Source organism: Adiantum capillus-veneris, chromosome 26 (assembly GCF_014529385.1).
Source record: "Adiantum capillus-veneris isolate H3 chromosome 26, ASM1452938v2, whole genome shotgun sequence".
Classification (NCBI taxonomy): Eukaryota; Viridiplantae; Streptophyta; class Polypodiopsida; order Polypodiales; family Pteridaceae; genus Adiantum; species Adiantum capillus-veneris.
In genome coordinates, this window is record NC_140956.1 from 109,120,644 (window position 1) to 109,147,466 (window position 26,823).

The 26,823-nt window shown below is 44.0% G+C and overlaps 1 pseudogene; it reads right to left on the reverse strand.

The window, feature by feature from the left end:
* Positions 1 to 51: 51 nt before the first annotated feature.
* On the reverse strand, positions 52 to 25,018 carry LOC147423988 (amino acid transporter AVT1B-like; annotated as a pseudogene).
* Positions 25,019 to 26,823: the final 1,805 nt, after the last annotated feature.

Sequence of the window (26,823 nt, forward strand, 5' to 3'; positions counted from 1 at the left end):
TTTGTTTGATGGTTAGTGTGCTTCCTTGACTCTAGAAGAAGTTAGCTACACTCAATACTTGCTAGCAATTTTGATCATAGATGCGTACATTCCAACCGCACTTGCAATCATGCCAATCACAATGATTATTCTGCACAAAACCACCTGGGCACAAAAGACTTTTATGAAGTTAGGTATTTATGCTTCGAGAATTACACTTCAAAGCGTGTTTTGAGAGACACACATCTTACCTATAGTCTAGTCGTGTTATTCTTGTAGATCTTCAAGAAGCATACACATGGAAAAATCAAGGTCTGCACACACAAACAATCGTTGTTGATGTAAGCCTAGAGAAAAGAAAACGAAATTAAAACCACATACTTTTTTTTCCCAAGAAAAAGATCCCTTCTATTAGTTAATAAAACTACCCAACAAGAGGGGAAGGGGGGGAGGTTACATCAGCATGAGGGGAGACTCTCCCAATGAAAAAATGAGATATGCACAATGACAGCTAAATCAAGATATGGGAACAACATAGGTGGCGTAGAATCCCGGGGGATTCACCATGGAAAACTTACCGCACCACGTAAGTGCATGGGAGGGGTTTTTTTTACAAGTTACATAAGCATATAAGTTAGGGGCAGGTCCCCAGTAATTTATCTCCCAGTCTTAAAAATAAGAGAGGGGGTTTCATATTTGTGGGGGGGAGGGGGGGGGAGAAGTGAGAAAAGGAAAAAATGAGAGGAAGTTTTTGTGTTTCAAAATTATGGTTTCCCAAAAGAGTGTGCCCTCGATCTTGTGAGTGAATAGCTACAAAGATACATGCAAGACCTAGCACTGCTTTGTATCAATTGCTTGCTTTGTGATTATAGTTCATTTGTTGAGGGATGAAAGCTATAAAGATTTTGTATAGATGCAAATTTACACGGAGAACCTAACACAACTTTATAACCATGTTTTTTTAGTAATCTAGATGGATCAGAATTGGACGAGTAGCTAGAGTGCAGGCTAAACGGGCACATAGTTTAAAATTCAAACTAAGACACATTGAGGGTACATCTAGTTATCAACAAAAGTAGTTCCTTAGTATGTTACCAGTCACTATGCTACACTCTCTTTGACTAGTTTTACTTAGTTAAATTGTGTGAGACCTAAATTTAATATGTAAGATAGGGGTATGATAGTTTTTTGCATTGATTGTCTTATAACCGTAGAAAGGGGGGTCATATTCCTTAATATGAGTCGTATATAGGGGTTTTATCAAAGTTTTTTGCTCGCAAGAGGCGTCTCGTTTTGTATATAGAGTGACACCCTCAGGCGTAGAATTCCATCTAGGAGCCCCATGGACCATTGTGTAGAAAGGGATATGGACGCCAAATTCATAGAAATGCCTCGCGGCGCTCCTGCATACAGTCAGAGTTGCCTTGCAGCCTCTCGAACTGACCTCGAAGTGTGTGGATCAGCTCCACCCATATATCTGGTACAGTCTCCACTGGTGGGATGGGCCAGGCCTCGAAGATGTGGAAGCACCGGGCTCCCCATATGAACCAGAGAGTCACTGGCTGCAAAGAAGCTCCCAACAAAGCTCTCTATCACTACTCCACTCCTGGGGCGTAAGCTTTGTGATAGGCTGGAGAGTGGGTCAACCCTCCTCTATCACAATCATCCTGCTAGATGAGGACAACTCACAACGAATTGCTGGGCTCATGAGGGTGGACCAAGCAGCAGCACCCCTGACTAGCTTACGCGACAGGGTTGGCATAAGCCATAGAATCCAAAGACAAACCTACTGCGCCATGGGGCAGTCCCATAGACAACGACTCAAGTGGGTGGCCACACACCGCACAACCCGCCGAATGGCCACTATAGACCAACCAACTCCCCACTACGGTAGCTCGATGGGTGACGAGCTACTAGAACATGGTGACTTTCCTCATCTGTTTGCTGCCCCACAAGTGCTCCCAAAAGTCTGTCAGAAACTCAGCTATGAGACCCTCCTCCCAGAGTAACAGGGAACGGTCGGAACAGGCCCTTGCCCTTTCCGAAACGCGTTCTCGCTTGAGCCACGCACCCGAAATGGGAACGGACGTTCCGCCCAAATGCATAACCGGAACGGGCTTTGGAACAACGGAAGAGCGGACTGTACCGAAGAGTAGTTTAAATTTTTTGATCGTTTTTAAAAAAAACAGAGCCGTTCTTGGGCAGCGTGTTTTAAGGTTTTTTTGAGGGGGGGGGGGGAGGGGATGGCTTTTCTATATAATGGCTCATCCCTCCCTCAAGCCTTCAAGCTCTCAAGAATCAACCTCAAGCCTCAAGGCTCTCCGCGCCGTTGCTCAAGCCTCAAGCCTCACATGCTCTAGCCTCTCCCTCGAGCCTCTCTCGAGTCTCTCCACATCCCTTGGGCCTCAAGCCTTCAAGGCTCAAGCTTGAAGCTCAGAGATCTCTTCATTCATTCTCCCTCTCTCCAGTCTCGTCTACGGTCTCTCCCCCCTCTCTCTTGCCACTTGGGCCTCAAGGCTTTAAGCATCAAGGCTCAAGAGTCAAGCCGTCAAGCTTCAAGTCTCTCCCTCTCTCCCTCTTTTGCTCAAGCCTCAAGGCTCAAGTTTCAAGCTCCACGCCGCAACCTCTCTCTCTCTCTCTCGCGTGCGCACAAGATCCCTCCCTCTTTCGAGTGACGAGTCTCATGGCCCAAGTTTCTACATCAAGTGAACATGTGTCCTTGGGCGCGAAGAAAAAGAAGGATGAAGCTTCATGGTGGGACAAAGTGCATTCCCGAGTGTTGGGAAAGGCCGGTGGTGCGTGTGCATGGAAGTGAAAACTATGTGGCTTTGAACAACAATCCAGCACAACCAAAGTCTGTGCTCACCTCCTTAAGCTAGAGGAACAACAAGTAGCAATATGCAAGGAAGTAAACGAGCAATTGTTGAAGGTATTTGAAACCAAGGATGCCACCATCAAAGCCAACAAAGAAGAGAAAGATGTAGCAAGGCCGAAGTGTCCCGCAATTGACCCCCACGACTTGGTTTTTCCCTCTTCTACACCTTCTTCATCGGTTGGTGGTGATAGTAATGCGGCAACGACGGAGACGGTGGCGACATCATTTTGATCGGAATTTTCAATGCCTAATACTACTCCGGTCTCCACTCCCAAATCTCACCAACGCACCCTACATACCATTGCTTGAAATTTTTCCTGTTTTGTAGGTGAAATCCAGAATAAGATGATGACGAGTTGGGAGCGATGACAACTCTGGAATGAACCCGATCACGATTCAAGACAAGAATCATGAACTTTGAATGAATGATGATGATTCTAGTGCATCAAGATTTCCATATGAATGAGATGACTAGATAGTGTTGTGAGCGCATCAAGAGTTCCTACGGGATGAGATGACTACACAGGGATCTAGGTGCATCAAGACTTCTAAACGGATGAGATGACTAGATGATTGAAACACTTTGTTCAATGTGAACCAAGTGTGTGAATGAAGAACTTGGCAATAGGAATTTCCAAAGATGCATCTGATTTAAGTATGAAACTAATGTTTTATGGAATATCCTGCTATTTGTGAATAGATAACAGAAACGAGAATGAGATGATTTTGGAGCAATGACACGTCCCGAATGAACCTGATAATGAATTTTGAATCATGAATGATTCAATAGAACTGTCGTGAGTGCATCCAAAGTTCTTGCGGGATGAGATGGCCACACACCTAGAACTGAATGATTGAACCACTCTGTTCGGCATGAACTCAGTGTGTGATTGATGGATTGGGATCCCCGGGAATGATTACTCGCACATGATAGTGCTTGAGTGCAGATGGAATTATTGACCAAATGATTGCAGCATTTTGGTCTAGAGAAATCTATGGACATGATCGCAATATGGGATTAGTTAATCCGACAGCAGTGAGATCCAGGATGGATCTAAATGCGATTACTAAATACGTTGCCAGAAATCATTTTCCTAGATCAAAATCAAATCTATGGACGTGATCGCAATATGGGATTAGTCAATCCAACATTAGTGAGGTCCGGTACGGATCTAGATGCGATTACTAAATACGTTGCCAGAAATCATTTTCCTAGATCAAAATCAAATATATGGACGTGATTGCAATATGGGATTAGTCAATCCAACATTAGTGAGGTCCGGTGCGGATCTAGATGCGATTGCTAAATACGTTGCCAGGAATCACGGTCCTAGACTCTATGTGATATGTTCTGAATGTGATGTGATGTGACTGTCGTCTTTGTATAAGTACTGGATTTGTGTCATCAAGTGCATCGGTATTTAGTGTCTACTGAACTGGTTTATGGATTATGTTTGATTTTGCAGGCATAATCGAGGGCGATTACAATTCTTTCAAGAGGGGAGTATGTCACACAATGATGATGTAGATGTACTACTAGGACACACACACACACACACACACACACACACACACACACACACACACACACACACACACACACACACAACAACAACAACAACAACAAATGATGTGGCAGATTGTACGGCATGTTGACATGGCAGCAAGACATGCCGGAATTCATGCTGAAATGTTGACGTGGCAGACAATACGGATTTCCGCAATTCGCGTTGACAGCTGATGATATGGCAAAATGTATGTACAGTACATATTTTTGCAAAGTGCGTTGGCTGCTTTTCTGGCAGTTTTTGGAACAAGTGCTTTTGGGACTACTTGCTTTTGAGCTACAAACTTTTGGGGCATCCCTTGTAAGAATAAATAGACCCTTGGGGCCTCACTCTGCAAAGCATCCGGACGTAGATTCTGAGAGAAAAAGACCCTCGGGAGTTGTACTTTGCTCAAGCATTATAATAAAAAGAAATATCGAAAGGGGCGCCAGATTTTGGGGCCAATACCTCTGGGCACGGAACTATGCCGGTCCGTGTCGACTCTATTTTTAAAGTTGTGAAATATTTTTGGTGATTCTCTCATGTGTCGTATTGGATTCTCAACTTGGGGTGCCAAAGTCTGTGAAAACTGCCACTCCTTTGTTTGTCGGCTAGAGTAAGGATCACTAGCGCGCGATTAGAGAAGGTAGTCCCTTCCAAAATGCAAACTAAACCACCCAAGTCACAAAAATGCTCACTAGCATAGAAGCGTTCTATCCTGGATAGATTCACTCCACCTACTCTGTGGTCAAATCAGGAGAGAAAGAGGTTGTCTAAGGGCTGTGCAAAGCCAGCATGTTGCCAAACATCCGAAATCCACAAGGTCATACATAGCCGTTCCCAAACAGCCAACTCAGCCCCATGTATAGTAGCATGACTGCCCTTAATCCTATCTGAGGGGTCCTCAAGCATGTTGAAATCTCTTCAATACACCACTGCTCTCCACCAAATATGACCAAAACTCAACCCGTGCCCTTGCATGGTTGGGCAAATAAATGTTCAGAAAACCAACAAGGCAGCCATGTATCTGCATAGTCATCCAATGGGCCCTGCATGGCACACTGATGCCTGTGCCCACGATGCATATATACACCTCCGTGAATGCCACCAGGCCCAAAAGCAACTGACCAAAAAAGGTTTCATAGCGACCAAACAAGATCCGTCCACAACGCTTGATGTGGCTCTCACACAAGTGATGTTCTGGAGCATAAGCCTATCAATCGCTCCACCTACAAGGCATCTCTGAAGCTCCTGTCTAAGTCGACCTCTTCTGCGTAGAAACTGAGATCCACCTAACCCCTGCACATTTCATGAGACAATCCTCATGGGGTCAATGAGAGAAGGCCGATGCTGCTACTACAACCAATCTTGCAATCTTCAAGGCATGCTTGGATGGGGAGTAATCCGCATCCGAGCGACCTCGAGAAAGTCGTGTCTGGAGTGCCTATCGGGGACCCACACCCAAGCTGGGCGTGCAATTTGTAGAGCTACATTCTCTATTCAAGAATCCTCATGAACATATACATAGCAACGTGCACTTTGTGTTTCTGTAAAAAAGTGTACCACAATGTGTCTACATCTTGCTGTATCTAGTGGTGTCACACAGAACTTGGCCAATCGCCACAGTGTTTATATAAAATCTATCACCCCCAAGTCTCCGGTGTGGTGAGAGAACTCGAGAGCTTGAACATGAAGCCAATTCAGCACTCTATGCATAGTCCACTCAATCTGATCCCTGCCACACACTGGGAAAGAGAACCCAACCGTTGTGTCTAGGGCCTTTGCCCCTCTAGTTGCTAGAAATAGTACATGGACTCTGAAGCAAGCCACCTCAAGGTCGAGAGAAGAGTCGCCAAGAAAATGTGTAAAGTCGTAGTCGAAGAACTCCCAGCAGCGATAGACGAAACTGGTCAGCCCACAAGGGACTATCGCAAACGACGACTCCTGCACTAGCAGACGGCTTGTGAAAAATGCACTGCCAAGAGAGAGCTACCACCGCGAAGTGATCAATCCCTTGGGCCGGCGGCGGGGTATGGGAGCGAATAGGCGATGAAGCGCGTGTGGGGCGGGGGGGGAGGGGCTGTCAATGGAAAAACTGAGGTGGAGGGGGTATCCGCCGGCTCATCGTGTTGTAAAGGGTCGAAACGGTTCCCTGTGGGAACCAACTACTGTTGGCTTGATGTAGGCGGACCACCAGGGGCGCCAAACTGACGTGTTGATCCCTGGCAACGACGATGACCACGAACCTGCTCGTAGCCCTCCTCTGCCTAGGCACCTGTCTTAGACGAGGTACCCGACTGTGCTCCTATGTCTCTACCTGCCGAGCATGGCCAGCCTCAGTAGGATGGGTATGTGGCGCGGATCGGGGCCTCCTTGATGGAGAGGTCTTGGCAAGATGACCCATCTGTCTGCAAATGAAGCACTGGTTTGGAAGGCTCGAATACTCCATACTCAACCACCACTCACTCAAGGCAGCAGAACCACCTTCGGGAGTGCACGTGTGACTAACAAGAACCCGCATAGTGGGTAACCTTGCGGCCTTGGCCACAACTGAAGAGGAGGTGCACGGGGTCTCCAAGTCCATCCCAAACATAGAGCCAATCCTCGAGAGTAAGGGAAGATACTCTCGCCTCAGTCCTAGAAAGAAAACTGAGATGAGAAGATTTGCCTCCTCCTCAAGCACATCCGGGTGAAAGCCGTGGTACCACTGTTTGAAGTAAGCGGACTCAACGAGATCACTTTAGCTGCCATCTCGGGAGACTAGAACTCTACTTGGTAGTAGCCTCTCCCCAGAATCTACACATAGACGATCTTGCCTACTTCGATAAGGAGTCGGGCTTGTAGCAGGTCACGAACCTCACCTTTGCTGGGTCTCATGGCAAAAATCTTGCAAATGACAGAGGTGGCTTGGACCCTTTCCACCTCGGCCATCAAGCTCACTTGGTCTTTTGGCGAAAGACCAAGTGTCACGTGACACATCCAACCCTATGTGTCCGTGGACAAGCTACAACATGACCAGGGTTCAGTTCAGTCAAGTCAGTCTAGAGTAGGAAGTGATTTGGCACATTTGTGAGTCTGTTCGCACACCGTGCATGACCAGTCCCGTAGAGTAGATGCATATCCTCCGGTTGCACACATCATGATCATCAGCATTCTGATCAGAATCCATCAGGGGAATTTTCCAAATAAGTGAAAAGAAATGAACGACTGACACATGAAAGAGATGTTGCGACTCTTTTCTCAAGTGCAGGCACATATGCAAGAGATTCGAGAAAAGGAGACTCTCTCAATATCTTCTTCTCCAAAGCATGATACACAAGATTTGCATGATGATAAGCATGATGAATTGCCTAATAATGATAAGCATGATGATTTGAATGACAATGACAAGCATGATGATTTGCATGATGATCAAGATTTGATTTCTCACAAGCATGATGATTTGCATGAAGATGTCATGATTATTCACAAGGATGATGTGTTAGTCGATACTTTCTCTAGTGAAGCTAACCTCATTGCAGATTCAATCAATTACAAGGAACCAATCTTGGCTTTTGAGTCAAGGTCCATAGAACCCCCAGAAGAAGATTCGATCAAACACGAAGAACTTATCTTGGCTTTCGAGCCTAGATCTCAAAACCCTCACAGGAAGTATTATGTGTTCGAATGATTAGTCAGCATGCATTGTTCGAGTGTTTCATTCGTGATGGTTTCCTGTATTTTAGTCATCGTCCTTATGTGATCCCTTTTCATAGGCATGACATATTGCACGATAAACACAATTCACTCATGAATGAGCACGGATGTATGCGGATTACTCATGAAAAGATGAAAAGTATGCATTCAGGGAAGTCACATTCCATGTCTCTCCCTTGGCATGACACAGTCATAGAAAGAGCACAAGAAAGATTGAGCATCAAGCAGTGGCACTTCTGTTGTGAATTGTCATAGTTGATTGATTTAGATCAGCATGACAAGATTCGATCTCATTGTTTGCATGTGTTTGATGAACGGTTTGGCACTCCGTCTCTATGTTCATCTCCATTGCATCCACTGTTTTTTTGAAAGAATAGAATTTTTCTAGTCACTTTACATGGAATGGGTATGTTCATGTTTTTGTGTTGGAATTGGTTTCAGGAATTTTCATCCTCGGAGATTCTTGAAGAAGGTAGACGCATGATTCTAAACAAAGTGGAAGCATGGAAGATGACTTTATGTCGCTTTCGGTGCGGCCCAAAGAAGAAGACTTTGCAGACCTTTATGAAGTTCAAGTATCGCACGACCCACACATCAGAGTGGGCCGGTGAAGAGTCCTTTCGAGGATTTCGGATGTTGTTGCCAATACCTCACTTTGAAAAGGAGGGGATGTCCTGTGACACATCCAACCCTATGTATCTGTGGACAAGCTACAACATGACCAGGGTTCAGTTCAGTCAAGTCAATCTAGAGTAGGAAGTGATCTGGCACTGTTGTGAGTCTGTTCGCAGACCGTGCATGACCAGTCACGTAGAGTAGATGCATATCCTCTGGTTGCACACAGCATGATCATCAACATTCCCATTAGCATTCCCATCAGAATCCATCAGGGGAATTTTCCAGTGCATTAAACCTATTTCCCTATTTTTGACATTTTTCACTTATTGATTAAGTGAATTTTGTTGAGAACTCAGGAGGGCAATTTTGCTAAGATAATATATAAGCAAACCAGAGCTAGCACTTTCTGGCAGAAGAGGCAGCAGGAGCACCTTGCTCAACAGGCACCTTCTCAGCAGGACCCCCCAGCATGGCCTAGCGTTTCTGCAACACGACATCAAAGCTAGAGTCTTTTGCAAGACAGATCAGCCTTGGCGGTTTTGCATTGCAGAGCAGCTTCGGCATTAGCAGACACAACAGAACCACTTCACGACAGCAGATCAGCCCTAGCGTTAGTAGATTTCCCTTAGCAGCAGAAATCAGCCCGAGCGTTTTTGCATCAGCAAAGCAACTCAGCGTTTTGCAGATTCATCGCGACAGAACCTTAGTTAATATCAGCATTTTCAGTTTTCAGCAGTCAAACTCCGCAGTAGAACCCCTGAACGTCAAAGATCTCACCTTTCCGCAGCAGATCCTCGTCGCACGATCAGATCCCGTGAAGTTTGCAGAGTCAGCCCGAAAAACACAGATTTCAACATCTGCGTTTTCAACGCGTCGTCGTCGCATCATCGTCATTGACATCGTTTGCAATAATCATCATAATATAAGTGGGATAATTACGTACTTTTTCAATTATCATGAATTGACCTTTAACAATGGGTTGGGAACTTACATAGAACTCGGGATAGAGAACCATCTCCAAACAACAAAACACCATTAGTAGTTTGTGTCATTATTTTTACCAAATATGGAGATCACAGTCAAATAAAATCAAATGTACCGACACAATTATGCGACCCATCTTGCCAAGTGCAAGCTGTCCAATGTCTGGGTACGTGGTAAGTATGCGGAGGGGTTGACTGTCCATGCATTTGCGCAAAAGGTGACCCGTGTAGCAACATATAAGATCAAATAGCACGAACACTGCCATTTCCCCCCCACCCACCCTCCTTCATCGCATATGGGCATGATAGCAGTCCCACTCCAGCCATCACATTGACACCTGAAGTTCCAAAGTTCTATATAAAATTTTCCCAAGTCTTGAGTTTAACTTCTTCTAGAGATCAATTGATTACAATTCGTACCATTGAATGTTGCTTGCATCCAGCTACACTATCCAGAAGTCTCTATACTGATTTGAGTCTTCTCTTCTTCTCTTGAAGGCAGGAGAGGAATGATATGCGATGGCAGTCTTCAGATCCATTGCCTAAATAGGGCTCCTCAATTATGCCATCAATGGAGAGATGGTGGTTTGATGAAGGTAGGATAGTCTTAGGAGAAGTACTCATTCGCGACCAGTATTGTCCATCATCACCACCCTCTTTGTCACATAAAGTCTTTGTAGATGGAAATTTGTGCCGCCTCTTGTTGGTTCTTTGTGAAGATGATTTGCTGCCCCATGAGAACGGACTTGTCTTTGGTGATGCTCCAAGGCTATATGCATCGGTCAATTGCCTGAGAAAAGTAAGACACTTTACTATCCAATGCTCTTTAAGAAGATCAGCTTACTAAATTAAATAAATATAATATAAACATATACATTCACAAGAAATAAGTTGAAAGAAATAGATCTCTCAATTGGCTGTTACACATTCTTAGCCTTTCTACGCGGTTATTTAAGCTAGAAGAATACATTAACTTGATCTTGCCACAATAGCTGAATATCTTGCACGTCTGATAACTAGGTGAGGGGGATGTGTAAATAACTACTTGAAAAAGGTTGAAACTGTGAGTACACTATTTCCAAGTCCAAGCAAGGAGATAATTTAAGCTGTTACAAAACCATTTTATTCACCTAATGCACCAAGTTTCATTTTAGTGATGGCCTCTACTCACCTTATTTCTTATATGCCAAAAGAAGCAAAAGTCAACCTTCACAAATGCTAGGCACATATTTGCACCTATACAAGTAGGCTCGTTGTCACCAATTTCTGGCTAAGCAAACTATCCTTGAGCAGCTGAAGCAGCTTCATAATGTGGCAAGGAGCTTCGGTTGTTGGCCGAGGTGGAGAGGTGCTTGTTGACTTGCTAGCCTGAGGTAGCAATACATGCCCGGCAGGTGGACACATAGGAGCTCTTTGTATGGAATGTGGACACACAAGCTGTACAAGCAAGGCAATTGATCTTGCAAGCTCCGCTCACAAGCAGTCCAACTACCTTGCCTTGCAGGTTCTACTCTCTCTAGGAGGAAAGTAATCCACCTTTGTCATCCAAAATCCGCAACTTGGTACAAAGATGCAACTGAGTCATCAACTTGCTACCCCTCTTTCAGGACGGGATGAAAATCCATATTTGCATGTGCAAGAGAAGGCTGGAACTCCATATCAGCCTACGTAAATTCCTACATAGGGATAACTCTATCAACAACTCCAAGGAAAAACGTGCATTTGCAAAAGATCCAACAATCAGCCAATCCCTCTCCTTGAAGAAACACAGCGATAGGAAACCGCTTCCCAAGTGTTGAAGAAGATCCCACTGTTGTCCAAAGAATTCTATCTCTAAAGAAGGACGAAAAATATGTTTCCTCCTTTGAATCCAAAAGCCGCAGGCTTGCTCCCCTTGCGAGCAACCATGGCAGAACTCCATCTGGGAAAACCAAAGCAATCGAGCAATGCTCCGTGTCCTTAATCCTCTACGGGGTTCCCCTCGATGAAGAGGGGTCGGGGTAAACAAGCATAGAAGACAAGGAAGTCGTAGACAAGGCATAGCCTACACATACCCAAATCAGCCCAAATAGAAGAAAATGTAGGAAAAAACAGCAAGCTTTGCCACAAACTGCTGACATGTCAGGCCACTAAAGATCCAGAGGGTAAGGACTCCCTGAGCCTAACCCTAGCCAACAACCCGTAGATCCCAGCCGAGGGGCCTAAGCCCTAGACGGATTTACCAACTTGCAGATCATCGCCGAGTGTCCCAAATAATAAATTGGGTAAGGATTGAAAATCCTAACCCCCAACAACTTATGGAACTGGCCGAGGGACCTAAATCCTTAAAAATAAAGTGCACACACACACACACACACTACCCTAACTTGCGTAAAAGCTGATGACATGGCATCTATACAGACGTTCTACAAATTGCGATGGCTGCTGATGACGTGGTAGCGTTATACGAACAGCCCTCTGAGTGCTTGCTTTTGGACCAGATGCTTTTAGAACTACTGCATTCCATGTAACTAATTTTGTGCAGGCAAAGGGCCTTTAAATACGTGTTGTGGACTCTCTCTCTAGGATTCTACCGCTTGGAGAAGCAGAGCATAGCCACAGAGTTGTACTCTGTTGAAGCAATATAAAGAAATACCAAAATGGGCGCCATCATTTGGGGCCATTACAGTCTTGGACTGGAACTCCGCCACTTTGTGTCCCGTGTAAAGTCTTTTCGTTCTGTTGTTTGAAGTGCTAAACGTCTGTCTTAGTCTGTTCTTTTCAATTGGCACATGGTACTCGTCCCCGTCACAGTGATATCAGAGCTTCAATTGTGTGCTTTTCCGAAAGCATACCAGTCCTCCCAAGAATAGACAGAGCAAGATGCGTTTTTGGATTCCACAGAGTATATGCGATTTCTCCTTGACGAGCTTCGTGACATTCTCTCCGAGTACCCTCCAAAGTTACCTGGGACGAACGGGAACAGGAAGGTCTAGAACGAGATGGGAACGGGGAGGAGGGGGGGCCGGAATGGTCGACTAAAGTAAGGCTTGAATTACCTCCATTAAGCCTAGTCCCTAATCTGCCCCCAAACTTGCCCTCAAACTGGCCCAAATATGTCCCCCAAATCTGCCCCAAATAGCCTACTTTTTTACCCCCAAATGCCTAATTTTGCCCGTTCCGCCCCGCGGTCTGCCGTTCCGTCTGCTATTCCACCGCATTCCCCCCATTTCTGACCACCCTTCTGGTTACACCCCATTTCGGAACGGCGTTCCGTTCCCAACCGTTTCGGGAGCGAGACTCGTCCAGAACGCCGTTTCGGAACGTTTGGCTGCGTTTCGCCCGTTCCTTGTTACACTGGTATCCTCAATAGAATATCCCAGTTCTGCAGAGCTTTCAACAATACTTGAATTGCATGTTGCCGCCTCTGTTGCCGTAGGCTGTTCTTTCTCCTCCGGCACTCGAAAGCACAAGGGCTTCTAATCAACAATCTAATTAGTCTTCGATTCCTATTGGGGGAGTTTTCTGAAATATGGTTCAATCTCCTAGAGTGTACCCACTGCAACCGCCTCCTCCACCGCGGTTGCCACCATCTGTCCCACCTCCACTAGGATACAATGCGTATGGTTTTCCCTATTACTATCCATGTCCTCGGGTTGTGTACCAATTCAACCAAAAGATTTCAAGGACGGGGGAACTACAGTAAAATTCTGAAGTGAAAGATAGAAAGAAAGCCTTGCAGTTTCCGCAACAGTTTGACAACATCTATGCCTTGGGGAACTACACAAAAGAATCAAAGATCTCTCAAGCCGTAGAATTTCTCAAAGATAATGCTATGCAGTGGTGGAGTTCAATTGCGGCTGTCGGAAACCATGGAAGACTACAACCAAAGGTTTCTTGATGTTTACCTTCCAATGTCTTTCTTCAACCCGATTCCCTTGGAGGACCAATGCGAGCGCTCTACAATTGGACTGCCATCACCATCACAAGAATATTGTCTCTCTAAACAAGTATCTACTATGCAAGAGCTCATGGACCATGTTGCGGCTGGTTACTAACTTATGAAAGAAAAATTGGAATTTCCTACAGAAGTGCAATCGACCAACACTAAGAATTCTCGTCCCCAACGAAACACTTCTCGGGGTTCTTCCGGCAACTCGACTCAAGTGGTCAAGCCTCATTTAACTCAATATCAACAAGACGCCCTACTCCAAGAAGGCCGATGCTTTGAATGCTTCTAGACGGGACACACTTAGAACAATTTTCCTACTAAAGGGGATATGCCTCCAGAACAACCATTTGCAAAGAGAACCAAAACTGTGGTGGGACTTGTCTTCGACATTTATGAGATCACTCTAGAAGGTTCCAATCAACTATGCAAAGCCTACGAAAAGATAAATGTCTTCAAGGCACTTATCTTCTTTGACCCACGAGCCACCGAAAATTTCATCCATCCCAAATTCCTAAAACATATGGATGTTGAGTACAATCAACTCGTGGATATTTTCACATCATGAAGTTGGGCAATTGTGATGCTCTTTTGGGCATGCCTTGGCACGACAAGAACGATGCGACCATCCAGATTCATAACCGCACCATCACTTTGTAGCAAAACGACAAGCTAGTCGTCCTTAAAGTTCGATTGACACAAACCAACCCAAATGATTTTAAGATTGAATTGTATTAAGATACTCTTTGAACTTTGTTTGACAATATTGTTTGAAATACAAATGAATTGTTTTGAACTTGTTTGGGTGTGTAACTGCTTTTTTATAGACCAAGGGCCTTTAAATACATGTTGTGGGCTCTCTCTCTCTCTCTCTCTCTCTCTCTCTCTCTCTCTCTCTCTCTCTCTCTCTCTCTCTCTCTCTCTCTTGGATTCTACCACATGGAGAAGCAGAGTAGATCCATAGAGTTGTACTTTGTTGAAGAAATATAAAGAAATACCGAAAGGGGCGCCATCGTATGGGGCCATTGCAATCTGGGAGTGGAACTTCGCCATCCGTGTCTCGTGTGGATTCTCTTTGTCTTTCTGTTCAATTGTTTGAAGTGCTAACCGTCTATCTCAATCTATTCTTTTCAGTTGCACGTGGTGCCCGTCGTGTTACAAGCTTCTTCTCTCTCAATCAAGTCCAATAAAGCACCGGATCAACCTACATTGCGCATCCAAGACATTCAAGATACCAAGACATTATAGAAATAGGTAGCAAAAGATGCAATGAGGACGCGGACTGACCTCCAATCCGAAGGACACCTCGACTCCAATCTCGCTGGACTCTAAAAAGATCCTCTGACACTAGAGAACACGTGCAATGCCACATACATATACAAGAAACTGTGGAGAAGATAGATCACTGAGGTAGAAAGAGACAAGAAAATCTCTAAGAGAGAGAGAGATCTGGGAAAGGCATTCCATGCTCATAGAAAGCTGCATGTATAAGTGACCAAGGGTGGTCCGGCATAGATATGACATGCCCTTGATGGATAGATCCCTTCTACACACATATGCTACTACTGATGCCATTTGTTCCTACACATGAGACCACTGACTCGGCCTCAAGATTAGCAACAGGCCCCAAGCACCCTAAGAGAACACAATGCACCTCCTCATGGGAGCTAGAATAATCGAGGAGAGAGATAGATGAATAAACCAAGGCCAGTAACTGCCCTCAATGTGTCGAAGTGAGGTTACTTTTCTCTTGTCGGGATTTTCCTAGCTTTAATCTTGAGTTTTGGCTCTTTACGAGCCATATAGGCCATAGTCACAAGGGACGCATTCCGGGACAAAGAGAGACAAAGAGAATCCACACGAGACATGGATGGCAGAGTGCAGGATGAACCACTGTGGTGGGGAGTTGTGCCACTACATACGACCTTGAAAAACTAAGAAACATGTGGGAGTGAGCTCATCATCTCAAAAAACGAAACGTGCGCTCCTCAGCTGCCCTTAAGGAACCCACTGCTGAATCCCAATGGCTAAATGGAGTGTAGATAAATATCTGTCCAAATGTCTGCAAGGATGTCCACAGTAGTGGATGGTGCAACACTGAGTACATGACAGCAACGAGCTCGCCAAACGTTCTTAATGTAATGACAACTAGTATGCAAAACACCTTATCTTGGGATCGAGGAGCATCATACTGCGCATCCCCTCTGGGTATCATACTCAAAGGTACCAATGAGATACCCTAACACCGTCAGCATAAAAACCAAATCTGTGGCAACAACCTCACAAAACTAACGAGTGCCTACACAATGCATTAACCACAAGACTGCTCCTCCCCACATAAGAAAGCCAAACTGGACCCGACTCTCGAAAGCTGGACTGGCTCCGGAGAGCAGGAGGAATAGCCGACAGCTCTCTCGTAACAATAGCAATGGATAGGGGTGTTGGGATAGCACGGAGAGGAGAGAGAATATTGGTGGCAACTTCTAGAGAGAGACAAAGAAGAAGAAGAAGAAGAAGAGAGTTTTAACGTCGTAGGAAACTATCCCAAGAGACCTTAAAGATCTAGCCAACGAGCAGTTGAACGAGAGAACGAGAGAGAGAGAGAGAGAGAGAGAGAGAGAGAGAGAGAGAGAGAGAGAGAGAGAGAGAGAGAGAGAGAGAGAGAGAGAGAGAGAGAGAGAGAGAGAGAGAGAGAGAGAGAGAGAGAGAGAGAGAGAGAGAGAGAGCTGACCTATTTTCTGATTTTGGCAGATTTTGGGGGCGCCCTCCTATTGTCCTGCTTTATTTTAATAATGGGCTGCCCACTTATTAAGTGGGCAGTCAGCGACTTATTAAATAGGCTGAACCTGTTCAAAAACTCAATAAAAACTCAGTGAGCAAAAAATTGATGCTACACAACACTTCCCAGGCATCCCTGGATGCAACCTCGTGCACAGATGCAATGTAGACATAGATTTCCTCGCGGGAAAGCATCTGCTTTCCCAGAAAGCACTTAAAAATATCCTGCTTTTTTCAAGAAAAAGCTTCTACTAACCCTCTTTATTCTTGTGTTTGCGTCTTTACGCATATTCCTTTATCCAGTTCGGATTTCCTCCTAGACCAATGGAATATTTCCTATCTGATGCTCCCATCACCATCATGTGACGCATCGGGAATACCCATTCCCCAGTCTCTCCCACTGAACTTGCGGAACAACTCCTTCACGATAAAGGACGTGTTGGGGTATAAAGCCCAATGTGGTCGCCCAGGTAAGTGGGCGGGCCGCCAGGTATGTACACATGTTCTTTTGTAAAAACCTAATAAGAAATCACTATGCTCTACACATTACAGTAGAGCGAGTTCACCATATCGTCGTGCTTTTCTTCTCGCACTCTCTCTCGCGTCACACTTCCGCTCGTACTCCTTCAACTGGTATCAGAGCTCAGATCGAGGCTCGGGGCAGCACTGCAGGAGGCTAGAGTCACCAGCTCAGATTGGAGTGAAATTTGACAGGCGAAGACATGGCCATCTCGGGCACCGTTCGGCTTCGAGGTCATCTCGGGGACTGTTCGGCTTCGACAAAGGTCTACGCAGGCCATTTTCGACTACGTGGTCTCGATGGGTGTAGATCCGACTCTGCAAATTTGGGGTTTTCGGCCTACGACTGCAGGTGCTGAGGATATCGACACTCCCAAAGTGTTGATTTGTGGTTGTCTACACATCGAAGTACGGCTCACAGTTCTTGGAGGCGTGTCACATACGACACGGGCGCATCTACACACAGACTGTAGGCGACATCCACTAGTTCATCAGGTAGCTTGTGTTTGCTGCTTGATATTCCAGATTTCATCCTGACATTGCAGGTACTTCCACATGGGATGTATTGTCAGAGATGATGTATGTTTGTTGAGGGTTTGCTGGCTGTGAGTCACGCAGCAAACAACCGCCGCAGCGGTTACAGCATATAGTGGGAAATTTGTGGATGTATGACTTTGTGGGAAGTCTATGTACTGTCAGATTTACTGCAGCCTTTGTTGAGGGTCGAGTGAGGTTTTATTGAGCTGGGGGATTCTTGAATGTTGAGATCCTTTCGGTGATACAGGTCTTGGAGCGATCCCTCGAGCACCCTTAGATAGGCAGCTAGGATGTATTGACTGTGAGTTAGACAGTTGGGATTGCATCTTTGCTTTACTGCCGTTGAGGCATTGTCACAGTCTATGCTTACAGGACAGTGACAAGACAGTCAGAGACAGTACAGGTGCAGGACATGTTTACCCACAGCTTACAGTGTCAGAGAGACAGTGTTGTTTGAGCTGGTTTTTGGTCTGTTTTAAGTACACCATAGCCATTTTACAAAGGAGACTCTGCCAAAATTTCTGCAGAATTTGAAGCTTTCTTGGTTCATTTGACAGGTTGATATTGGTTCAAAGGTCAGTTTACAGGGGAAACTCTGTCGAATTTTTCCCAGGAAAGTAAACTACTGTGAAGCGTAGCTATGGCTGGATCACAGGACACTGCTCTTTACAATATCAAGAAGCTGGATGGAACCAATTTCCCATTGTGGAAGAAGCAGATTTGGCACGTGTTGGTACAAAAGAAGCAGATAAAACCTATAAAGCTCAAGGGGATAAAACCAGAAGATATGGACGAAGATGAATGGAGCAAAATGGATGAATTGGCACTTTCTACCATTATGCTGACTTTGGCAGAAAGCGTTTACTTCAATGTAGCAGACGAGATTTTGGCTTATCAAGCATCGTTAAAGCTGAGTGATCTTTATGAGAAGCAGAGTGCAACTTCAGAGGTATACTGGCTTAAGAAGCTTGTTGACTTGAAGATGAAAGAAGGGACACCTATGTCCAATCATCTGAATGAATTCAACACAATCTATAGTCATTTGTCAGCTCAAGGTGTCAAATTTGATGAACCTGTTAGAGCTATGTTCCTGTTGATCACATTGCCGGAAAGTTGGGACACTTTTCGCACAGCTTTGAGTAATTCTGCACCTCCAGATGGTTTGAACATAGCAGGTGTAGAAGGAAGTCTGCTTACTGAAGAAACCAATAGAAAGACAATGGACAAAGGCAAAGGAACAGCCTTAGTTGTCAGGGGAAGGACCAAAGAAAAGTACAAAGGTGGAAAGAGGAATCAGTCTCGTAGCAAGTCCCGCAGTGCTAAAGGCAAGAGTGACATAGAATGCTACCATTGTGGCAAGAAGGGTCACATGAAAAGAGACTGCAGAGAATGGAAAGCAGAAAAAGGCAAAGAGAAAGCTGAAGACCATGGTGAGAAGAACAAGTCCTCAGTGAAGATTCAAGAAATAAATGTGACAAACACTGTTGCAGAGGATGACAGTCTAGTGGCAGGAGACATCTACTTCGTGAAGAATACAATGGACTCAGCTCTTCTTACAGCATCTGATGGAAATGCACTGAGTGACTGGATTATAGACTCAGGGGCATCACTTCATGTGTCTCCAAACAAGGAGTGGTTTACCTCTTATGTGACCACTAACGATCATGTTCGACTAGGCAATGGGTAGACATGTGAGATCTTAGGTGTTGGAGATGTTCAATTGAAGTTTCAGAATGGCTCTTCTTTGACGCTGAAGAATGTGAGACATGTTCCTGCAATTACAAAGAGCTTGATTAGCACAGGTTTACTTGATGATGCTGGCTACGTCACCACTTTTGGACAGAACATGTGGAAGATATCCAAGGGTTATATGACAGTAGCACATGGAGTAAAGTCTGGAGGACTTTACATGATTTATGTATCAAATGTCTCTAAAAATGTAATCAATGTAACCGAGCAGCCGAACGTTTCTTTGTGGCATAGCCGGTTAGGACATATGTCCAAGAAGGGAATGGAAATCTTGTCTCGTTCTGGTTATTTGCCTGGCTTTTCATTTAATGATTTTGAATTCTGTGAACATTGTCTGTATGGTAAGCAAACACAGCAGCCACATAAGCATAGAAGCAGTAGAAGAGATACACAGTTGGCACTTGTTCATAGTGATTTGTGTGGACCTATGCCTAACCTATCTCTAGGGGGAGCTTCTTACTTTATGACATTTATAGATGATTACTCGAGGAAAGTATGGGTTTACTTTCTCAAGCACAAGGATGAAGCGTTTAGTGTTTTCAAAACGTTTGTGACACTTGTGGAGAATCAGAGTGGCAAGAAGCTTAAATGCTTACGCACTGACAATGGTGGAGAGTATGTTTCAAAGCCCTTTCAGGACTTTGTGAGTCAAAAGGTATAAAACGTGAACTTATTGCTCCTTACAATCCTCCTCAAAATGATGTTGCTGAGAGGATGAATAGGACCATACAAGAGAAGGTCAGAAGTATGTTGTCTAATGCACAGCTGCCAAATGGGTTTTGGGCTGAAGCTGTATCAACAACTGTTCATCTTGTAAATAAATCTGCTAGCAAGGTTTTGCAGAAGGATTCAATGCCAGAGATGGTATGGTCAGGCAAAATGCCCTCATACAAGCATCTCAGAGTCTTTGGCTGTGAGGCATATACTCACGTTCCAAAGGAATTTAGGAACAAACTTGAGCCAAAGAGTAGAAAGTGCATCTTTCTAGGCTATGGTAACTCTGGTGAGATGGGGTACAGACTTTGGGATCCCGAATCCAGAACGGTTGTCCGCAGCAATGATGTTCACTTTAATGAATCCAAATATCATTCTAAACCAGAGAGGGTTGAGGAGATTAGAAGAGTTGTCTTCCAAGAAGATGGACCTGCACGTGCAAGACATAATGTCAGGGCTCAAGAGGAGCAAGGACAGGATAGAGTGGAACCACAGGTTGTGGCTGAGCCTGAGCCACCTATTGTGCGTAGATCTGGACGTGTCACGCGACCTTCTGATAGGTTTGTTCCATCTATGAACTATGTCATGTTGACTGATTGCAATGAGCCTTCATGTTACAAGGAAGCAGTGCAAATGAAGGACTCCGGGAATTGGCAATTGGCCATGCAGTCAGAGATGACAGCTCTGCATAAAAACCAGACATGGAAGCTAGTTAAATTACCACGGGGCAAAAAGGCTCTACCTTGTAAATGGGTTTACAGGTATAAGATCGCCGCTCATGATAGTCAGCCAAAGTACAAAGCAAGGCTTGTTGCCAAGGGCTTTAAGCAAGAACAAGGCATTGACTTTGATGAAGTCTTCTCTCCGGTGGTCAAGATGACTACATTAATATGCTTTCTTGCATTGGTTGCCATATTAGATTTGGTGTTGCACCAAATGGATGTCAAGACAGCGTTCTTGCATGGTGATTTAGATGTGGAAATTTACATGCAGCAGCGAGAAGGGTTTGTTGAGAAAGGCAAGGAAGATTGGGTATGCCAATTGTTAAAGAGTCTTTATGGCTTAAAACAATCACCGAGGGCATGGTACCATAAATTCCATAAGTTTATGCTTTCTCAAGGCTACAAACGTAGTGAGTTCGATCACTGTCTATATACAAAGAAGGCTAAGGATGGCAGTTGGCTGATCCTTATTTTGTATGTGGATAACATGTTGATTGCTGCCAAGCACTTGGAAAGACATGGGTGAGGCAAGTCATATACTTGGTATGCGCATTGAGAGAGACACATCAAAGAAGTTGATTTGGTTATCTCAAATAGAGTATATTGACAAGGTTTTGCAACGTTTCAATATGGAGAAGGGAAAGGCATTGAGTGTTCCATTGCCACCATATGTGAAACTTAGCAAACAAGATTGTCATGTGTCTAAGGAAGAACAGGCTGAAATGGATAAGATTCCATTTGCGTCTGCAGTGGGTAGTTTGATGTATGCAATGATTGCTACTCGCCCAGACATTGCATTTGCAGTGGGAGTAGTAAGTCGATACATGTCAAACCCAGGCAAAAAACATTGGGAGGCAGTGAAAGGAATATTGAGGTGACTTAGACAACCGAAGGTCTACGTCAGGGTATGTCTTTACATTGGCTGGTGGAGCAGTATCATGGCGTTCTAGATTACAAGATTGTGTTACTCAGTCTACTACAGAGGCTGAATATGTTGCAGCATCAGAGGCATGCAAAGAATCAATTTGGCTTAATCGACTAGTAACAGATTTGGGAATCAAAGAAGAGATGCCTGTGTTATATTGTGATAGTCAAAGTGCTATACAATTGGCTCGCAATCCAGTTTATCACTCAAAGACAAAGCATGTGGATGTGAAGTATCATTTCATCAGGGAAATGCTCGAGGATAAGCAACTTCAGCTTGTCAAAGTTCACACCACAGAAAATCCTGCTGATCTACTTACAAAAGGACTTCCCTCAGAGAGCTTTGCACATTTTCGCAAGCAGTTAGGTGTAGGGTAGTACATCACTTCTCTACATCTCGTGTATATTAGCTTGTATAGTAGCTTCTCTCACACTTAAAGTACCACATTGGACTTTAAGTGGGAGGTTGTTGGGGTATAAAGCCCAATGTGGTCGCCCAGGTAAGTGGGCGGGCCGCCAGGTATGTACACATTATTAGAAATTATTAGAAAAGGGTAAGAGAACACAAGGTGCCAAGGATCATGTGCCGGCACCAAGGGAGGTCATCAAAGATGGCATAACCAAAGATGACAGTAGTGCCGATTCAAAGTTGTCCAAAGTTAAGAAGAAGCTCTGAAAAAGGTTTTCTCTTCATCAAGTATCTCAACCCACTCTGGTATCTTCGCTAGTAAGATACTCGAGAGATCTTCTTTTTTCTCTGCTATGGCAGGCTGTGATTTAGCTGTTGTCACCCACTTGCGGTTAAAGTAACTTGGACTCAGCCAATTCTTAGGTCTTGAGTTCAACTCCCCTTGTTTGCGGATAGATCTTTAAGACTCTTGGATAGTTTCCTACGACGTTAAAATTTTCTTCTTCGTCTCTTCTTCTAGCTTCTTCTTAACTTTGGACAACCTTGAATCGACACTACTGTCATCTTTGGTTATGCCATCTTTGATGACCTCCCTTGGTGCTGGCACATGATCCTTGGCACCTTGTGTTCTCTTATCCTTTTATAATAATTAGGCGACTTCAATTTTAAACAAGGTCGTCTATAGTAGACGAGGGCAATACCTCCAATTAAGAATTGAAATTGCTAGTCAACAACTTGTTGCTCCTGACTGTCGCAATTTAATCTGCCTCTCTCATACACAAATATCAACATAACCCTCACTTTCCTCCCCACCTGCTCTATTAACAGATGTCTACTAATGTAAAAATTTCCCAATTGAAGTCGCCTAATTATTAGAAAAGGGTAAGAGAACACAAGGTGCCAAGGATCATGTGCCGGCACCAAGGGAGGTCATCAAAGATGGCATAACTGAAGATGTCAGTAGTGCCAATTCAAAGCTATCCAAAGTTAAGAAGAATCTAGAAGAAGAGACAAAGAAGAGAATTTTAACGTCGTAGGAAACTATCCCAAGAGACTTAAAGATCTATCCGCAAACGAGGGGAGTTGAACTCAAGACTTAAGAATTGGGATGAGTCCAAGTTAGTCTAACCAAAAGTGGGTGACAACAGCTAAACCACAGCCTGTCATAGCAGAGGAAAAACAAGATCTCTAGAGTATCTTAGTAGCAAAGATACCAGAGTGGGATGAGATACTTGATGAAGAGAAAACCGTTTTTAGGAAAAGGAAGTTCTCTAAGATAGTCAAAGGAGAAGAGTTAGTGGATTTGAACCTTGGCACCATCGAGATTCTATACAAGCTAGGTTAAACACACACAAGCGAGCATGAAAACACACACAAATGCGCTTGTATAAACAACACATAGACCCAGGGATGCATACCCACACACACAACACACTTGGCCAAACATACAAGGGAGAAAAGCATTGCATCCACCTCATAGATTAAGTAGACATGCCCTTTAATGAGCAGTGGAGTATCAACCATATACTGTAGAGAGCCCTGTTAGTTCATCACACGTGGCCCTCCCTTCTTACAGCCACTTGTTTCCTTGTCACCCCCTAGTAGGCCAAGAAGGGAAGGCCTGCCTCTTTTGAGGGCCTTGAAATGACTTCTCCTTGAAAATGGATCCTGTTGCACTAGCATCCCTTGTGTATGTTCCAAGGTTTTTATGTTAGTAGACATCTGTTAATAGAGCAGGTCAGAAGGAAAGTGAGGGTTATGTTGATATCTGTGTATGAGAGAGGCGGATTGATTTGCCATAGTAAGGAGCAACCAGTTGTTGACCAACAATTTCAATTCTTAATTGGAGGCAGTGCCCTCGTCTACTATAGAGGACCTTGTTTAAAATTGAAGTCGCCTAATTATTAGAAAAGGGTAAGAGAACACAAGGTGCCAAGGATCATGTGCCGGCACCAAGGGAGGTCATCAAAGATGGCATAACTGAAGATGTCAGTAGTGCCAATTCAAAGCTATCCAAAGTTAAGAAGAATCTAGAAGAAGAGACAAAGAAGAGAATTTTAACGTCGTAGGAAACTATCCCAAGAGACTTAAAGATCTATCCGCAAACGAGGGGAGTTGAACTCAAGACTTAAGAATTGGGATGAGTCCAAGTTAGTCTAACCAAAAGTGGGTGACAACAGTTAAAGCACAGCCTATCATAGCAGAGAAAAAAGAAAATCTCTCGAGTATCTTAGTAGCAAAGATACCAGAGTGGGATGAGATAATTGATGAAGAGAAAACCTTTTTCAGGAAAAGGAAGTTCTCTAAGCTAGTCAAAGGAGAAGAGTTAGTGGATTTGAACCTTGGCACCATCGAGATTCTATACCAGCTACGTTAAACACACACAAGCGAGCATGCAAACACACACAAATACGCTTGTATAAACAACACATAGACCCAGGCATGCATACCCACACACACAACACACTTGGCCAAACATACAAGTGAGCAAAGCATTGCATCCACCTCATAGATTAAGTAGACATGTCCATTGATGAGCAGTGGAGTATCACCCGGGGGGGACAAGGAAACAAGTGGCTGTAAGAAGGGAGGTCCACGTGTGATGGACTAACATGGCTCTCTACAGTATATGATTGATAGCAGAGCAGTCGCTCGCGTGAAGTCTTGGAGACCTGCCACGACCCATCCATACTTGGATGTTGTCCTGCAACCAATGACGCGAACCGTCTATGCCTAGGATGTCGAGCATCATCTCTCTCTCTCTCTCTCTCTCTCTCTCTCTCTCTCTCTCTCTCGTACATGTCTTGTGTATTGGGGTGTGTGTGTGTGCTGTCTCCCAGTGTGTGTCTCTGTGTGTGTGTGTGTGAGAGAGAGAGATGCTTTGCCTGTAGCTCCGGGGCCATAGTTGGGGATAAGAGTTATATTTTGCAATGCGAGGGACAAGGGTGCGCTCCACATCCTCTTCATCGCTACTCTCTGCACCTGCAGAAGAAGACGAATCATAAAAGAGCTGGCTGGCATTGCAAGAGAGCAGCTCCATCTCCTCTACGTGGTTTTTAATTTGGAATAGAAAAACCACGTAATACAGAGTGCTTCGACGTATTTGAGTTGCAAATTTAAAGAAAAGAATCTATATATATATATATATATATATATATATATATAAATTTATATATATATGTATATATATATATATATATAAATTTATATATGTATATATATATATATATATTATTTTATTTTATTTTTTCTAATATAAATATATAAATTTTATATATAAATAAATATAGATATATTTATATTTATATTTATATACATATATATATATATATAGAGAGAGAGAGAGACAGAGAGTACATATGCGCCTTTGACTAGTTGGTATAGAATCTCGGTGGTGCCAAGGTTCAAATCCACTAACTCTTCTCCTTTGACTAGCTTAAAGAACTTCCTTTTCTTGAAAATGGTTTTCTCTTCATCAAGTATCTCATCCTACTCTGGTATCTTTGCTACTAAGATACTCGAGAGATCTTCTTTTTCCTCTGCTATGATAGGCTGTGATATAGTTGTTGTCACCCACTTGCGGTTAGACTAACTTGGATTCAGCCCAATTCTTAGGTCTTGAGTTCAACTCCCCTTGTTTGAGGATAGATCTTTAAGACTGTTGGGATAGTTTCCTACGACGTTAAAATTTTCTTCTTCGTCTCTTCTTCTAGCTTTTTCTTAACTTTGGAAAACTTTGAATCGACACTACTGTCATCTTCGGTTATGCCATCTTTGATGACCTCCCTTCGTGCCGGCACATGATCCTTGTCACCTTGTGTTCTCTTATCCTTTTCTAATAATTAGGCGACTTCAATTTTAAACAAGGTCGTCTACAGTAGACGAGGGCACTGCCTCCAATTAAGAATTAAAATTGCTGGTCAACAACTTGTTGCTCCTGACTGTGGCAATTTAATCTGCCTCTCTCATACACAAATATGAACATAACCCTCACTTTCCTCCCCACGTGATCTATTAACAGATGTCTAGGAGAAGTCATTTCAATGCCCTCAAAAGAGGCAGATCTTCCGTTCTTAATTGGAGGCAGTGCTCTCATCTACTGTAGACGACCTTGTTTAAAATTGAATTCGCCTAATTATTAGAAAAGAATAAGAGAACACAAGGTGCCAAGGATTATGTGGCGGCACCAAGGGAGGTCATCAAAGATGGCATAACCGAAGATGACAGAAGTGCCCATTCAAAGCTGTCCAAAGTTAAGAAGAAGATAGAAGAAGAGAATTCTAATGTCGTAGGAAACTATCCCAAGAGACTTAAAGATCTATCCGCAAACGAGGGGAGTTGAACTCAAGACCTAAGAATTGGGCTGAGTCCAAGTTATTCTAACCGAAAGTGGGTGAGAACAGCTAAACCACAGCCTGTCATAGCAGAGGAAAAAGAAGATCTCTCGAGTATCTTAGTAGCAAAGATAGCAGAGTGGGATGAGATACTTGATGAAGAGAAAACCTTTTTCAGGAAAAAGAAGTTCTCTAATCTAGTCAAAGCAGAAGAGTTAGTGGATTTGAACCTTGGCACCACCGAGATTCTATACCAACTAGGTTAAACACACGCAAGTGACCATAAAAACACACAAAAATACGCTTGTATAAACAACACATAGACCCAGGCATGCATACCCACACACGCAACACACTTGGCCAAACATACAAGGGAGCAAAGCATTACATACACCTCATAGATTAAGTTGACATGCCCTTCAATGAGCACTGGAGTATCAACCATATACTGTAGAGAGCCCTGTTAGTCGATCACACGTGGCCCTCTCTTCTGACAGCCACTTGTTTCCTT